Source organism: Aegilops tauschii, chromosome 5 (assembly GCF_002575655.3).
Source record: "Aegilops tauschii subsp. strangulata cultivar AL8/78 chromosome 5, Aet v6.0, whole genome shotgun sequence".
Taxonomy (NCBI): Eukaryota; Viridiplantae; Streptophyta; class Magnoliopsida; order Poales; family Poaceae; genus Aegilops; species Aegilops tauschii.
In genome coordinates this window covers 197,239,624-197,256,659 of record NC_053039.3, presented here as the reverse complement: position 1 = coordinate 197,256,659, position 17,036 = coordinate 197,239,624, and positions in this window count along the sequence as shown.

Below are 17,036 nucleotides of genomic sequence, written 5' to 3'. Positions count from 1 at the left end.
CCTTACGCAAATGTAACCAAACAAGATCTCTGATAGAGGCAAAGGTGTCCCGATCTTTCGATGAGATGATAACTATCGATTTGGTGGAGACGACTTTGACGATCCGACTACAAACGTGCATGACGTTGCGCCTTATCAATCGCTAAACCAATCTCCTGAGGTTACTGACGATGCCGGAAGCACGATCAGCCTGACCACGAAGGTCTATTCCTGCAAGCAATCGAAGAACGAGCAAGAATATGATAATGCAATCTGAATATTGCGAATATATATGAAGTATTGATAGTGGTGGGAATCCGTAAGCGGTCTTGGTCTGGTCGTTGGACACAAACGAAGTACACGAAGTTGCAATGGCTAACTTTTAACTAAACAAATTCCAAGGAAAAAGCTACTAGATGGATCTACTTATATAGGAGCAAGGGGTGGCGGCCAAGGAGGTGGGAGGACGTCCCAAGGCAGCCTAAAACCAACCCTAGGTCGTACAAGGCTCATGGGCCCAAGTGGAGGTGATGGAACACCTTTGGACTTGTAGTTTGACTCAGATTCTGGTGCAACGTCAGATTGTTTCGACCATAACTCAATGCTCCGGACGAATTTAAAGGTGAATCCAATTGGGTTGGAAAGAGCACGAAATCTAGTTTCCAAAAAAAAAAGAATCACCCAATTCGGAGTCCGTATGAAAAAGTTGTTGGCGTTTTGAGTCAGGTATGTCTGTGCAGTCCGAATCTGAATCCAGAACGTGAGAGACTTGGACTCTATCTTCTCTTGGCCCAAAAGTGACGTGAGAGGACTTTTTGAACAGAACCTAAACTTCTGCTTTTGCCTTATCTTCATATGTGGATTGTACAAATGTCCCATACACCTGCAATTACACAAAACACAAAAGTGTGTGAAGTATTTTTGTTCTGGATAACATAAATAGATTATTGAATAGTTTGCACTAGAAATCACCTGACAAATATGCATGTATGCAATATTTTTGGTCGTATCCAAGGTAGTCATGTCCTCATCATCCTCCCCTTCTTGAAAACAAAGCCGTCCTCGGCGTTGCTTAATCTGAAATGTGGCTAACAAAAGAGACAAGGTGTACATGTTGTATATGTATATGTCATCCATTTTTACTTCCCGTGGATTTTGCACATATGACACATGTATACATGAGTAACTTTCATAGTTAATAAAATATAAAGCCAAAATATTATCACAAGAAGTAGAAGGCATGAAAGTATTGCAACTCAGTTTGCACATATAAGTGAAGCTCTTATTCATATGAAAAGATTGACAATATTCATCATTAAACCATCCCAACATTGATGAACCATCACCAAGATTAGAGGTCATATCAAAATGATTAAACATTGGCACAATTATTTTCAAACATATTTGATCCAAATCTGATTTATTCCCTGATTCACTTGATTCTTTTGCATCGATAGTTAATTCAATGGGCTCACTCAAAATTGTTTGATCACATGGCAAAGTCAAATCATCAACATAGTCCTCTAAGGTAGCTGGTGTGATCAAAGTAGTGGGTAGCTCACCGCATGGTGCACTTAAATTGACAAGACATTCATCATACTCATGTGGAAGTGGAAGATTAGTACCTTTGTCATTACCTCTTATGATCAACTCAGATGAAGTAGGCACTCTCGGTGATGATGTGTCACATGGTGGAGGTGATGTAGTCCTCACAACAACGGATGTGGTTGTCATAGTATGCTTAGTAGTTGAAGGGACAACCGTATCAACTCTTGGAATGTGCATCTCGCGCTTGTTCTCCTTGTGCGCAACACGTCGTTTTATTTCCTGTTCAGCTTTGCAAGCAAGATGAAACAAATGGTCCATAGGATATAACTCTTCATGTATTAGTATCTCCTGAATGTCACGATTTAATCCTCCCCAAAATCTATCCATAAAATCTTCTTCACTTTCTTCTAAAGAGGAATGCAGCAAGGTAGTTTGTAAAGTATCATAATATTTCGTTACGGTGTCACTACCTTGTTTTAAATGTTGCAACTTTGTAATCATGTCACGAGTATAATAAGCGGGAACGAATGTATGTCGCATGGCAAGTTTCAAATCATCCCAAGTAGTAGGTATATCATTAGGGTGTAACCGACAATATTCACTCCACCAAACTACAGCATAACCAGTGAAAGAACCAACCGCAACCTTAACTTTTTTACGTACATCAAAATTATTGGAAGCAAATATATTATTTAGGTCAAACTCCCATTCAATATATAAAGCAGGTGTAAAACGGCCATTAAATGGTGGTATAGAAACATTAACCTGATCATGTGCATTTGGATGTTTGTGCACCTCTCGTGACGGTTGTGGTATTTGCATAGGTGATGGCACATCTCCCACGATCGACAAACCCCATGAATTGACTCTAGATCCTGTCATGATTAGTAGAAACAAGAAACAAAATTCAAGAATAATGTTCCTATGAACTACTAGGATGTGGTGGTAAAGCGCTCACAGTAAAGCAAATATCAATATCTTACAAGTTCTTACCAAGCAGCAGGTGGTGACAGGCAACCAGCGGTGTCAAATAACTCCAAAGATTGAGTAAAGCGATTGCCAGGGGAACGTACGTATACACGGTGTAGAAATATGTGGAGCTAGGTTGGCTATATATGGTAGCAAAATATTAGCAATAATCAATTCAGAGATGCAATGTTGAATAAACGCTCAACGACGGTACTGTGCTGGTCCTAGGCTAGACCGGACTAGAGACGCGAGCCTAGAACACTAATGAGGTCACGGCGTAGCACAACTAGCATCAATGAAGGATACTAAGTAGCTCTGGACAGCAAGATATAAGTGAAGATCACAACGGCAGTAAAGATAATGATGAAAAACAACTGCCAAGCAGGATATACAACAACTCTCTCCAACTTTCCTCTTGAAAAGTTTGTGCCAATTTTCTGATAATTTTTTTCAAAGAATGCTACTAACTCAAGCTTTCCAATGCAAAAAGAATCACTCAATTCCGAGTTGATATGAGGAGTGAAAGAATTCTGAAACTGGCTTGAAAAACTGGAATAAGCTGTGTCCGCGAACTTCGGAGGGCAAAAAGACCTATTTAGAAGACGATTTTGAGGTGTCAAATATTAAACTAGTCTCTGCAACTATTTAGATGCGGCTCGTCGCTAGCTTTCATTTGAGTACTCGCGGAGTCAAAACGGACTTCGTATGAGGAAGGTATGCCTGTTTTACTAAACAGTGCACAAAACAGATTCCAATCCGAATTCAACTACGAGATTGAGTCTAGATAGATCCGAATTTTGTTTTTTTTCTTCTCTCTTTTTTTTTCCTCACACTTTTTTTCTTTCTCTTTTTTTCTGACTTCTTTTTCTTTTTTTTCTCTCTTTTTTTTCTCTATCTTTTTTTCTCTCCCTCTTTCCAAGACAAACTAGATAAGATGCAGATTGGATCAAGCGAAGATGTGAACGACCTCAACTATGATTGTGACAATGAACTATGGGTAGCACATGGTGGAATTTGATGGATGGTGTGGTGGACAGCAGAAGGGATAACGATGCAGCGGCGACGTGACTAATGTGAACAGAACTCGAAACTCTAAAGGAACTAGACACTAAGACCAGCAACTCGACACGACGATGCAACCGATAATTCAATAATGCAAACAATGAATAGAAAATTGCAAAGGCTCAGACTGGCTTGGACAAAAGGATGAATAGATCTAACTTTTTTGTGGCTTTTTCTTGGACAATAGGTAAGAAAATAAATCTAATCTAGGGGAAATTGGAAATTCTCACCGAGCAACCTGAAAACTGATACCACTTGATAGAGGCAAAGGTGTCCCGATCTTTCGATGAGATGATAACTATCGATTTGGTGGAGACGACTTTGACGATCCGACTACAAACGTGCACGACGTTGCGCCTTATCAATCGCTAAACCAATCTCCTGAGGTTACTGACGATGCCGGAAGCACGATCAGCCTGACCACGAAGGTCTATTCCTGCAAGCAATCGAAGAACGAGCAAGAATATGATAATGCAATCTGAATATTGCGAATATATATGAAGTATTGATAGTGGTGGGAATCCGTAAGCGGTCTTGGTCTGGTCGTTGGACACAAACGAAGTACACGAAGTTGCAATGGCTAACTTTTAACTAAACAAATTCCAAGGAAAAAGCTACTAGATGGATCTACTTATATAGGAGCAAGGGGTGGCGGCCAAGGAGGTGGGAGGACGTCCCAAGGCAGCCTAAAACCAACCCTAGGTCGTACAAGGCTCATGGGCCCAAGTGGAGGTGATGCAACACCTTTGGACTTGTAGTTTGACTCGGATTCTGGTGCAACGTCAGATTGTTTCGACCATAACTCAATGCTCCGGACGAATTTAAAGGTGAATCCAATTGGGTTGGAAAGAGCACGAAATCTAGTTTCCAACAAAAAAAGAATCACCCAATTCGGAGTCCGTATGAAAAAGTTGTTGGCGTTTTGAGTCAGGTATGTCTGTGCAGTCCGAATCTGAATCCAGAACGTGAGAGACTTGGACTCTATCTTCTCTTGGCCCAAAAGTGACGTGAGAGGACTTTTTGAACAGAACCTAAACTTCTCCTTTTGCCTTATCTTCATATGTGGATTGTACAAATGTCCCATACACCTGCAATTAGACAAAACACAAAAGTGTGTGAAGTATTTTTGTTCTGGATAACATAAATAGATTATTGAATAGTTTGCACTAGAAATCACCTCACAAATATGCATGTATGCAATATTTTTGGTCGTATCCAAGGTAGTCATGTCCTCATCAATCTCCAGGTGCAAACACAACATGTTTTCTACCCTTATCTCCAGCAAGTTTATATTTAGCATTCATACGCTCAATGTTTTCCTTAGTTAACTCATGCATTTTTAAGATCAATTCAGCACGTTGTTTAGCATCAAAATTAACCTTCTCCGAATATGGAAGAGGCAACATATCAATAGGTGCACGAGGTAGGAAACCATACACAATTTCAAAAGGGCACATCTTAGTAGTAGAATGCAATGAACGATTATAAGCAAACTCAATATGAGGCAAGCATTCTTCCCACATTTTCTTATTATTCTTCAAAACAGCCCTAAGCATAGTAGACAATGTTCTATTGACTACTTCAGTTTCTCCATCAGTTTGGGGGTGACAAGTAGTACTAAAAAGCAGTTTAGTCCCCAACTTAGCCCATAAACATCTCCAAAAGTGGCTAAGAAATTTAGTATCACGATCTGAATCAATAGTATTTGGCACACCATGCAAGCGAATAATTTCACGGAAGAACAAATCAGCAACATTAACAGCATCATCGCTTTTATGACATGGTATAAAGTGTGCCATTTTTGAGAATCTATCCACGACAACAAATATGCTATCCCTCCCCTTCTTTGTTCGAGGTAAACCTAAAACAAAGTCCATAGATATATCCTCCCAAGGAACGCTAGGTACAGGCAAAGGCATATATAAACTATGAGGATTGAGTCGTGACTTAGCTTTTTGACATGTAGTGCAGCGAGCAACAAAACGGTCAACATCCCGTCTCATCTTTGGCCAAAAGAAATGTGTAGCAAGTACGTCCTCCGTCTTCTTCACGCCAAAGTGTCCCATTAATCCTCCTCCATGCGCCTCCTGCAACAACAAAAGACGAAAAGAGCTAGCTGGAATGCATAGCTTGTTAGCACGGAACACAAATCCATCATTAACGACAAACTTGTTCCTGGTTCTTCCTTCTTTACAATTCTGCAAAACATCTTTAAAATCAGCATCATGCACATATTGATCTTTGATGGTCTCCAAACCAAATATTTTGAAGTCAAGTTGTGACAGCATAGTATAGCGACGAGACAATGCATCAGCAATAACATTTTCTTTACCCTTCTTGTGTTTAATGACATAAGGGAAAGTTTCAATGAATTCAACCCATTTAGCATGTCTACGATTCAGTTTAGCTTGATTTTTAATATGTTTCAAAGATTCATGATCAGAATGTATAACAAATTCTTTGGGCCATAAATAATGTTGCCAGGTTTCTAAAGTCCGAAAAAGAGCATATAGTTCTTCATCATAAGTAGAATAATTCAGACTAGGCCCACTCAATTTTTCAGAAAAGTATGCAACAGGTTTACCATCTTGTAATAACACACCTCCTAATCCAATTCCACTAGCATCACATTCAAGCTCAAAAGTCTTATTAAAATCAGGAAGTTGGAGTAAAGGAGCATGTGTCCTTTCAATACCGTGAAGGCTTCTTCCTGTGCGGTACCCCAAACAAAAGGCACATCCTTCTTTGTAAGCTCGTTGAGAGGTGCAGCAATGGTGCTGAAATCTCTCACAAAACGCCTATAGAAACCAGCGAGGCCAAGGAAACTCCTCACTTGTGTGACCGTTTTGGGCTGCAGCCAACTCTCAATAGCTTCAATCTTGGCTTTATCAACTTCAATTCCCTGTGGAGTAATAACATAGCCAAGAAAAGATACTCGGTCGGTGCAAAAGGTGCACTTCCCAAGGTTACCAAACAAACGTGCATCACGTAGAGCAATAAAAACAGCACGTAAATGTTCCAAATGTTCTTCCAAAGATTTGCTATAAATCAGTATATCATCAAAATAGACTACCACAAATCGTCCAATAAAAGCACGTAAAACTTCGATCATTAGTCTCATGAAAGTACTAGGTGCATTAGTTAACCCAAAAGGCATGACTAACCACTCATATAAACCAAACTTAGTTTTAAATGCAGTTTTCCATTCATGTCCCAATTTCATATGAATTTGATGGTATCCACTACGCAAATCAACTTTGGAAAATATTGTAGAGCCACTCAATTCATCAAGCATATCATCTAGCCTAGGAATAGGATGACGATAACGAATAGTAATGTTATTAATGCCTCTACAATCAACACACATACGCGATGTATGATAGAGGCAAAGGTGTCCCGTCTTTCGATGAGATGATGGATATCGCTTTGGTGGAAGTCGACTTTGACGATCCGACTACGAACGTGCGAGGACGTCGCGCCTTAGCAATCGCTAAACCAACTCCGAGAGGTTATCGACCACGCCGGAGCACGATCAACCTGACCACGAGGGTCTGTTTCCTGCGAGCAAACGAAGAACAAGCAAGAAACTGAGATTGCAATCTGGATATTGCGAATATAAGATGACAGCTTTATTGATCAAGGTGGAGTTCTGTGACGCCTTTGTCTGGTCGCTGAACACAAACGAAGTACGCGAAGTTGCAGCTATGGCGAACTTTTAATCTAAACAAAACCCAAAGTCTAAACGACGCCCTAAGGGCTGTATATATGGAGGAAGAGGGGGGAATTTCGTGGCCCTTGAGGAAGGGGTCCGAAACCAACCCTATCTCTTGTTTCCCCACACATACGGACTCTAAAAACAGCCTATACTGATGTATTTCGAAATTACATGGGCCTGGCCCAATAATAAGGTGACGCAGCACCTAGAATAGCCTCTGGACGAAAGTTATGAAGTAGCATCTTGTATATTTCGTCCAAGGTTTCATGCACGCATTATGGTGGCTTCAACGTCTTGAAATCATCACTTGTAACTCCGTTCTTGTTCCCCATGCGCATGCCATCATCTCCATGCTTGTTCTTGCTCCAATGTTCATCCTTCTCAAAGCTAGGCCCTTCATTTGTAAGCAAAACAAATGTATCCAATTTAGGCAGCATCATATTCTCATGAATATTAGAATCATTACCAAGAAACGAAAGTACCTGGTAATTTAATTGGCGTGCGCGAGCTCTAGTAATTGGTCCAGTATGTATAGCAGCAGGGGCTGTGGGTGTAACAATGGTATTGATGTCCTCATCATCCTCCCCTTCTTGAAATGAAGTCGTCCTCGACGGAAGCTCATCTTCCTCACCCAAATAAGGCTTCAAATCTGCAATGTTAAAAGTGGGACTAACCCCAAAATCTGCAGGCAGCTCAAGTTTATATGCATTATCATTTATTTTCTCTAACACCTTAAAAGGACCATCAGCACGTGGCATTAGCTTTGATTTGCGCAAATCAGGAAATCTATCCTTACGCAAATGTAACCAAACAAGATCTCCAGGTGCAAACACAACATGTTTTCTACCCTTATCTCCAGCAAGTTTATATTTAGCATTCATACGCTCAATGTTTTCCTTAGTTAACACATGCATTTTTAAGATCAATTCAGCATGTTGTTTAGCATCAAAATTAACCTTCTCCGAAGATGGAAGAGGCAACAAATCAATAGGTGCACGAGGTAGGAAACCATACACAGTTTCAAAAGGGCACATCTTAGTAGTAGAATGCAATGAACGATGATAAGCAAACTCAATATGAGGCAAGCATTCTTCCCACATTTTCTTATTATTCTTCAAAACAGCCCTAAGCATAGTAGACAATGTTCTATTGACTACTTCAGTTTGTCCATCAGTTTGGGGGTGACAAGTAGTACTAAAAAGCAGTTTAGTCCCCAACTTAGCCCATAAACATCTCCAAAAGTGGCTAAGAAATTTAGTATCACGATCGGAAACAATAGTATTTGGCACACCATGCAAGCGAATAATTTCACGAAAGAACAAATCAGCAACATTAACAGCATCATCGCTTTTATGACATGGTATAAAGTGTGCCATTTTCGAGAATCTATCCACGACAACAAATATGCTATCCCTCCCCTTCTTTGTTCGAGGTAAACCTAAAACTAAGTCCATAGATATATCCTCCCAAGGAACACTAGGTACAGGCAAAGGCATATATAAACCATGAGGATTGAGTCGTGACTTAGCTTTTTGACATGTAGTGCAGCGAGCAACAAAACGCTCAACATCCCGTCTCATCTTTGGCCAAAAGAAATGTGTAGCAAGTACGTCCTCTGTCTTCTTCACGCCAAAGTGTCCCATTAATCCTCCGCCATGCGCCTCCTGCAACAACAAAAGACGAAGAGAGCTAGCTGGAATGCATAGCTTGTTAGCACGGAACACAAATCCATCATTAACGACAAACTTGTTCCAGGTTCTTCCTTCTTTACAATTCTGCAATACATCTTTAAAATCAGCATCATGCACATATTGATCTTTGATGGTCTCCAAACCAAATATTTTGAAGTCAAGTTGTGAAAGCATAGTATAGCGACGAGACAATGCATCAGCAATAACATTTTCTTTACCCTTCTTGTGTTTAATGACATAAGGGAAAGTTTTAATGAATTCAACCCATTTAGCATGTCTACGATTCAGTTTAGCTTGACTTTTAATATGTTTCAAAGATTCATGATCAGAATGTATAATAAATTCTTTGGGCCATAAATAATGTTGCCATGTTTCTAAAGTCCGAACAAGAGCATATAGTTCTTTATCATAAGTAGAATAATTCAGACTAGGCCCACTCAATTTTTCAGAAAAGTATGCAACAGGTTTGCCATCTTGTAATAACACACCTCCTAATCCAATGCCACTAGCATCACATTCAAGCTCAAAAGTCTTATTAAAATCAGGAAGTTGGAGTAAAGGAGCATGTGTCAACTTATCTTTCAATACCGTGAAGGCTTCTTCCTGTGCGGTACGCCAAACAAAAGGCACATCCTTCTTTGTAAGCTCGTTGAGAGGTGCAGCAATGGTGCTAAAATCTCTCACAAAACGCCTATAGAAACCAGCGAGTCCAAGAAAACTCCGCACTTGTGTGACCGTTTTGGGCTGCGGCCAACTCTCAATAGCTTCAATCTTGGCTTTATCAACTTCAATTCCCTGTGGAGTAACAACATAGCCAAGAAAAGATACTCGGTCGGTGCAAAAGGTGCACTTCCCAAGGTTACCAAACAAACGTGCATCACGTAGAGCAATAAAAACAGCACGTAAATGTTCCAAATGTTCTTCCAAAGATTTGCTATAAATCAGTATATCATCAAAATAGACTACCACAAATCATCCAATGAAAGCACGTAAAACTTCGTTCATTAGTCTCATGAAAGTACTAGGTGCATTAGTTAACCCAAAAGGCATGACTAACCACTCATATAAACCAAACTTAGTTTTAAAGGCAGTTTTCCATTCATCTCCCAATTTCATACGAATTTGATGGTATCCACTACGCAAATCAACTTTGGAGAATATTGTAGAGCCACTCAATTCATCAAGCATATCATCTAGCCTAGGAATAGGATGACGATAACGAATAGTAATATTATTAATGCCTCTACAATCAACACACATACGCGACGTACCATCCTTTTTAGGCACGAGTATAATAGGAACAGCACAAGGACTAAGAGATTCGCGTATATAACCTTTGTCAAGCAGCTCCTGTACTTGACGCATAATCTCCTTCGTCTCCTCTGGATTGGTACGGTATGGTGCACGGTTGGGTAGCGATGCACCGGGAATTAAGTCAATTTGATGCTCAATCCCTCGAATAGGTGGTAATCCCGGTGGCACGTCTTGTGGGAAGACGTCAGCGAACTCCTGCAAAATGTTAGTGACAGCAGGGGGCAAAGAGGAAGGCACGTCCTCGAATGAAAATAATGCCTCTTTGCACACAAAAGCATAGCAAACAGATTTGTGGAAATCTAGTTCATCAATATCAGATTTTGTGGCAAGTAAACATGCACTTTTCAATTTAATTTCAGAAACAACACTAGATGGTTTATTATTAGGTTTCATTTGTTGCTCAAATTCCTTTGCCACAATCTGATTTTCACTCTTATTTTTCTCCTGTTTTGCTTTATTAGCTCTATTAATGTCATCTTTCAAAATGGAATCAGGAGTCATAGGAAGCAAAGTAATATTTTTATCCTTATGAACAAGAGTATACTGATTGTTTCTACCATGGTGTACAAATTTTTTATCAAATTGCCATGGTCTACCTAGTAATAAGGAACATGCTTGCATGGGTACCACATCACAATCAACATAATCAGCATATGTAGAGATACTAAAATGCACACGAACGGTACGTGTTACCTTAACCTTGCCGCTGTTGTTGAACCATTGGATGTAGTAAGGATGTGGATGTGGTCTTGTGGTGAGAGATAGCTTCTCCACCATCTCCATGCTAGCCAAGTTGTTACAGCTCCCTCCATCGATGATGACGCGAACAGAACGTTCCTTCACAACTCCCTTTGTATGGAACAAATTATGCCTCTGATTTTGCTCTGCTTGTGTGACCTGCACACTCAAAACACGTTGAGCAACTAAACATTCATACCTGTCAGCGTCTTCAGGAGCCATGTATTGCGTCTCATTTTCAGAATCATCTCCACCATGTTCTTCACGTGTAATAAGAGCCAAAGTCTCCTCATCATAGTCACTAGCGGACTCATACCCACCATCCTCAGTAGCAATAGCTTCATTCTCCTCAACAATACCACATCTAATCATGCCAGTTTGTAATTCCTGATAATATTCTTCTACAGAATTTTTCCCTTGTCTTAAACGCTGCAATTTTTGAAGTAATTCACGTTGATAATATGGTGGAACCCAACGAGTACGCATAGCAGTTTTCAAAGCAGCCCAAGTAGTTGGAACAGGATATAATCTACAATGTTCAGACCACCAAACACATGCAAAGCTAGTGAAAGCACAAACAGCAGCAGGAACACGTCTCTCCTCAGGATATTGTAAACATGTAAATCGTTGTTCAGTTTCTAACTCCCAAGTAAGATATATATCAGGAACATATCTACCCTCAAATGGTGGAATATTCAATTTCAGTTTAGGGAGATGGTCATGATCTCGTACCTGAGGTGGTGGTGCCGGCCTACCGTTGCGAATATATACCTGAGGTCGACCTGCTGGTGGTGGTGCTGGTGGCTGCACGTAGTTCTGATTTTGATCAACCTCATCCTCATAATCGCCCGCATAATCGTCATCCTCCTCAGCCGCCGCAGGAGCAGGAGCCAAAGAAGCATCAACAGTAGGTGCAGCAGCACCCGAATTTTGACCAATCTCAATTGGAACGCGCTGTGCCCGTCCCACTTGATTTGGAAGGCGGCGTTGGAGATGTGGTTGTTGTTGTTGTAGAGGTGCGACATGTGCAGCCGGTGGTGGTTGGGGAAGACGCTTGAGTAATTCAGTAAACTTGTTATCCAGCTTTGTCTCAAACGACTTCTCCACGGCATCTATCTTCTCCATAGCCTCTTCAAATCTGTTTAGCACATCTCCCACCTGGCCACTCATCATTTGCTGAAATTTATCATGCAACTCCTTGTTCTTCATGTTCTCCCAATCAGTCTCATCGGCTTGTGAACCTGCCATGGTTAGCAGCAAAAGAAACACAAAAGAATATGATCCTGCAGACTACTAGAAGTGGTGGTGATGGTGGTGTGTCACAAAACCTTCAAGCGAATCTCAAATTCTTACCAGTTCTTACCCAGCAGCAGGTGGTGATCGGCAACCGTTGTAGTCAAAAACTCTCAAAGCTTGGATATAGCGATTACCAGGTGATGAGGACATCAATACAATTATTACACCCACAGTCCCTGCTGCTATACATACTGGACCAATTACTAGAGCTCGCGCACGCCAATTAAATTACCAGGTACTTTCGTTTCTTGCTAATGATTCTAATGTTCATGAGAATATGATGCTGCCTAAATTGGATACATTTGTTTTGCTTACAAATGAAGGGCCTAGCTTTGAGAAGGATGAACATTGGAGCAAGAACAAGCATGGAGATGATGGCATGCGCATGGGGAACAAGAACGGAGTTACAAGTGATGATTTCAGGACGTTGAAGCCACCATAATGCGTGCATGAAGCCTTGGACGAAATATACAAGATGCTACTTCATAACTTTCGTCCAGAGGCTATTCTAGGTGCTGCGTCACCTTATTATTGGGCCAGGCCCATGTAATTTCGAAATACATAAGTATAGGCTGTTTTTAGAGTCCGTATGTGTGGGGAAACAAGAGATAGGGTTGGTTTCGGACCCCTTCCTCAAGGGCCACGAAATTCCCCCCCTCTTCCTCCATATATACAGCCTTAGGGCGTCGTTTAGACTTTGGGTTTTGTTTAGATTAAAAGTTCGCCATAGCTGCAACTTCGCGTACTTCGTTTGTGTTCAGCAACCAGACAAAGGCGTCACAGAACCCCACCTTGATCAATAAAGCTTTCATCTTATATTCGCAATATCCAGATTGCAATCTCAGTTTCTTGCCTGTTCTTCGTTTGCTCGCAGGAAACAGACCCTCGTGGTCAGGTTGATCGTGCTCCGGCGTGGTCGATAACCTCTCGGAGTTGGTTTAGCGATTGCTAAGGCGCGACGTCCTCGCACGTTCGTAGTCGGATCGTCAAAGTCGACTTCCATCAAAGCGATATTCATCATCTCATCGAAAGACGGGACACCTTTGCCTCTATCAAGTGGTATCAGATTTCCAGGTTGCTCGGTGAGATTTTACAGTTTTTCGTAGTTTAGATCGAGTCTGTTCTTCATACCTACAGTCCACGAAAAAGCCACAAAAAAAATTAGGGTTAGTTCATCATATCCGAACCAATCTGAGCCTTTGCATAATCTTTTTAGGGTTTTTGCTTTGTTGAATTTGCGGTTGCATCGTCGTGTCAAGTTGCTGGTCTTAGAGTCTAGTCTTTTAGAGTTTCGAGTTCTGGTCATAAGTTGTCACGCCGCCGCCGCACCATCATCATCGCCTTGCCATCTACCACCATTGCTTATCCGCCACCGCTTTGAATCCGTATCCATATACCACCACCGCTGCCATATACCACCGCCATATATCCACCACCAATCCGAGTTCTTTTCATAGTCGGTTTGTTTTAGAGATCCATATATTTTCCGTTTCGTGTTTCCTTGCCTGAGTAGGTCTCGGAAAAAAAAAAAAAGTCTGGAGACCCCCGGGCAGTTTTTAGGCCAAAATTTCGGCAACCAAAAATATTTTTTCCCTATCCTATTTTTAGGCCCCGGGTAGTGTTTTGAGACACTCGCCATCATAGTGATTTTTTGTCGCACTTTTTCGTCGTCGCTGCCCTGATTTCCGAAAAAAAAAATAGTCAAAAAATTTTGTGCCCATCCTGTCAGTTTGACCTGGGAAGAGTTTTGAGACACTCGCCATTATAGTGATTTTTTCGCAAAAAAAAAAAAAAAAAAAAAAGGAGGAGCGCAAAAAAAAAAGAGCGCAAAAAAAAAAAAAAAAAAAAAGAGCGAAAAAAAAAATTCCTGAGTGTGCTTTTCCCTTGTTTACGTGCAGCGCCGTGATTTTGTTAGTGTTCTAGGCTCGCGTCTCTAGCACGGTCTAGCCTAGGACTAGCACAGTACCGTCGTTGAGCGTTTATTCAACTTTGCATCTCTGAATTGATTATTGCTTACCATTTTGCTACCATATTATAAGCCTTCCCAGCTCCACATAAGTCTACATCGTGCGTTTGACTCTCCCTGGTAATCGCTATATCCAAGCTTTGAGAGTTTTTGACTACAACGGTTGCCGATCACCACCTGCTGCTGGGTAAGAACTGGTAAGAATTTGAGATTCGCTTGAAGGTTTTGTGACACACCACCATCCCACCACTTCTAGTAGTCTGCAGGATCATATTCTTTTGTGTTTCTATTGCTGCTAACCATGGCAGGTTCACAAGCCGATGAGACTGATTGGGCGAACATGACGAACAAGGAGTTGCATGATAAATTTCAGCAAATGATGAGTGGCCAGGTGGGAGATGTGCTAAACAGATTTGAAGAGGCTATGGAGAAGATAGATGCCGTGGAGAAGTCGTTTGAGACAAAGCTGGATAACAAGTTTACTGAATTACTAAAGCGTCTTCCCCAACCACCACCGGCTGCACATGTCGCACCTCTACAACAACAACCACATCTCCAACGCCGCCTTCCAAATCAAGTGGGACGGGCACAGCGCGTTCCAATTGAGATTGGTCAAAATTCGGGTGCTGCTGTCCCTACTGTTGATGCTTCTTTGGCTCCTGCTCCTGCGGCGGCTGAGGAGGATGACGATTATGCGGGCGATTATGAGGATGAGGTTGATCAAAATCAGAACTACGTGCAGCCACCAGCACCACCACCAGCAGGTCGACCTCAGGTATATATTCGCAACGGTAGGCCGGCACCACCACCTCAGGTACGAGATCATGACCATCTCCCTAAACTGAAATTGAATATTCCACCATTTGAGGGTAGATATGTTCCTGATATATATCTTACTTGGGAGTTAGAAACTGAACAACGATTTACATGTTTACAATATCCTGAGGAGAGACGTGTTCCTGCTGCTGTTTGTGCTTTCACTAGCTTTGCATGTGTTTGGTGGTCTGAACATTGTAGATTATATCCTGTTCCAGCTACTTGGGCTGCTTTGAAAACTGCTATGCGTACTCGTTGGGTTCCACCATATTATCAACGTGAATTACTTCAAAAATTGCAGCGTTTAAGACAAGGAAAAAATTCTGTAGAAGAATATTATCAGGAATTACAAACTGGCATGATTAGATGTGGTATTGTTGAGGAGAATGAAGCTATGCTTGCACGTTTTATGGGTGGATTAAATAAAGAGATTCAGACCATTCTAGAGTATAAGGATTATAATAATATCACTCGTTTATTCCATCTTGCTTGTAAAGCTGAACGTGAAGTGCAGGATCGACAGCCATTGGCGCGAACTAACTTTTCTGCAGGTCGACCTTCATCATGGACACCGCGTGCATCTTCTACTTCCACTTCACCATCACCTCCATCAGGTGCCACCTCCAGCCGTGATACAAGAAAGCAGGCACAACCACCACTCTCTGCCAAGAGCACACCTGCCGGGCCTGTGCAGAGCTCTTCTTCTTCCATGGCATCGACAGGGCACACAAGTGATATTATTTGTCGTCGTTGTAAGGGAAGAGGACATTTTGCGAGAGAATGCAAATCTCAGCGTGTCATGATTGCTACTGAGGATGGTGGGTATGAGTCCGCTAGTGACTATGATGAGGAGACTTTGGCTCTTATTACACGTGAAGAACATGGTGGAGATGATTCTGAAAATGAGACGCAATACATGGCTCCTGAAGACGCTGACAGGTATGAATGTTTAGTTGCTCAACGTGTTTTGAGTGTGCAGGTCACACAAGCAGAGCAAAATCAGAGGCATAATTTGTTCCATACAAAGGGAGTTGTGAAGGAACGTTCTGTTCGCGTCATCATAGATGGAGGGAGCTGTAACAACTTGGCTAGCATGGAGATGGTGGAGAAGCTATCTCTCACCACAAGACCACATCCACATCCTTACTACATCCAATGGTTCAACAACAGCGGCAAGGTTAAGGTAACACGTACTGTTCGTGTGCATTTTAGTATCTCTACATATGCTGATTATGTTGATTGTGATGTGGTACCCATGCAAGCATGTTCCTTATTACTAGGTAGACCATGGCAATTTGATAAAAATTCTGTACACCATGGTAGAAACAATCAGTATACTCTTGTTCATAAGGATAAAAATATTACTTTGCTTCCTATGACTCCTGATTCCATTTTGAAAGATGACATTAATAGAGCTAATAAAGCAAAACAGGAGAAAAATAAGAGTGAAAATCAGATTGTGGCAAAGGAATTTGAGCAACAAATGAAACCTAATAATAAACCATCTAGTGTTGTTTCTGAAATTAAATTGAAAAGTGCATGTTTACTTGCCACAAAATCTGATATTGATGAACTAGATTTCAGCAAATCTGTTTGCTATGCTTTTGTGTGCAAAGAGGCATTATTTTCATTCGAGGACGTGCCTTCCTCTTTGCCCCCTGCTGTCACTCACATTTTGCAGGAGTTCGCTGACGTCTTCCCACAAGACGTGCCACCGGGATTACCACCTATTCGAGGGATTGAGCATCAAATTGACTTAATTCCCGGTGCATCGCTACCCAACCGTGCACCATACCGTACCAATCCAGAGGAGACGAAGGAGATTATGCGTCAAGTACAGGAGCTGCTCGACAAAGGTTATATACGCGAATCTCTTAGTCCTTGTGCTGTTCCTATTATACTCGTGCCTAAAAAGGATGGTACGTCGCGTATGTGTGTTGAT